Source organism: Octodon degus, unplaced genomic scaffold (genome assembly GCF_000260255.1).
Source record: "Octodon degus isolate 3935 unplaced genomic scaffold, OctDeg1.0 scaffold00130, whole genome shotgun sequence".
Classification (NCBI taxonomy): Eukaryota; Metazoa; Chordata; class Mammalia; order Rodentia; family Octodontidae; genus Octodon; species Octodon degus.
The window spans coordinates 429819-431788 of record NW_004524706.1 but is presented as its reverse complement, the minus strand read 5'-3'; positions in this window follow the sequence as shown (position 1 = coordinate 431788).

Genomic DNA, 1970 nt, shown 5'->3' with positions numbered 1-1970 from the left:
CCCTAGATATATTTTCTTGACTATCACAATGCCCCCTACTTAACAGAATAAAGTCTGAATTTCTCAACCTGCCTCCCAGTGCCCTAGTTCTAGCCTATCTCTGGTGAATATTTCATATTTCATCTGCTTGTGGGCCCTTGCTTTCTTGTGATAATATAGTTCCTTCCTTTTTTTTTCTTTTAGTTTCTTCCACTTGGGTTTGGTTTTTGAGATGGTCTTGTTATATAATACAGGCTGGTCTTGAACTTGCTTATACAGCCCAGGCTGGCCTCAAACTCATGGCTATCCTTTTGCCTCCACCTCCTGAGTGGTGGGATTATGGGTATGTAACCCCCCACCAGCTTTTCCCTCACTTAGAATTGGTCATATTATTTGTTCAACTGCCATAGGTCTGTGGGAGCTTTCTGTACATGTTCTTGCAACTAAATAGCCAAATGGTCTGCTTTCCTTTCTGTAACCCTCATAAAACTATGTATCTTGTTTTCGGGACCTTACTGTCTGGCACCAAGATTCATGAAAAGTATAAGAAACATGAATGAGTGAATAAATGAGAATCCTTTTTTCCTTCCTGGCATCTCTCTGAGTCACTAGTTTCTATCAAGGAGAGACACAGAACAAAAAGTGGGAGGAATTGCTTTCATCTTTCTTTTCAAGGGTGATGATTCAAGAGGAAAGAAAACCCAGTAGAAACAGAGCCAGAGTCCAATGGCATTTATTTTATTGTATTTTTTTGTATTTTAGGGAAGGGTCTACAGGGTGTTCAGGGTCTCACTACTAGATTGGACTCATAGTGATCTGCCTGCTTGCAGCCTCCCAAGAGCGGGGATTAACGGTGCACCACCACACCCAGTCTCAATTGCCATCTCAGCAGGCCCCAGGGGGTGAGGCTGGCACATCAGGCCTGGGGATTGAAACTTTGGCCCCTGCGCCTGCTTGCAGGTGCTTTAATCTGCTGAGCTAATTGGCTGGCCTGCAATGGCATTTATGAGAAGCTAATCTTTTCTCCCAGAGCTGAGAATGGAACCCAAGGCATCATGCATGTTAGGAAAGCACTTTACTGCTGAACTATACCCCAGCACCATATGAGAAGTCCGTTGTTTTTTTTTTTTTTTTTTTTTTTTGGTGGAACTGGGGATTGAACTCAGATCCTTGCGTTTGTGTCAAGCGCTTATCCTACTGAGCCATCTCCCTGGCCCCGAGAAGTCAGTTTTTTGCCAAAGCACTGAGGGTGGCAGTTTCATGTTTTCTTGCCTGGGGTTTGTTTTGGTGGTACTAGGGATTGAACCCAGGGCCTTTGTACTGAGCTACATCTCCAGTGCTTTTATTATGATTTGAGAAAAAGTTTTGCTAAATTGTCCAGCCTGGACTTCAACTTTAGACTCTTTTGCTTAGCCTCCCAGAGTATTGGGATTAAGGGCACGCACCACCTCACCCAGCTCATGGTAGCAGCCTTGAACTGATGATGTTGTTTAAGAGCCAGTAGAAAACAAGAACACATTGTTGGGGCCGGGGAGATGGCTCAGTAGGATAAGCACTTGACTGGCAAACGCAAGGATCTGAGTTCAATCCCTGGTTCCGCAAAAAAAAAAAAAAAAAACACATTGCTCTGCAAGCTGGGTTCTGATAGCTGTTTCTGTCAATTCCACAGGAAAAAGCATCTGGTTCTGGCTGGAATCAGCAGTCTCAATCTTCTTTCAGCACAATCTGACCCCAAGAAACAAGGCAGCCCTCCCGCCTGCAATTGATCTTGATGTTGGGCACTGAAGACAGAGTCAGCTGACTGTCAGCAACTTCGGAGGTGGAGATAACAATGCTTACTAAGGGCTGGTGAGATGGCTCAGTGGTCTAAAGCACCTACTTAGAACAAGCTAAGCTAAGCAAAGCACAGGGACCATGGTTCAATCCCCAGCACCACATGCCAGCCCGCCCGCCCCCTGGTGGGCTGAGCTGGCCACACACAATAAATAAAT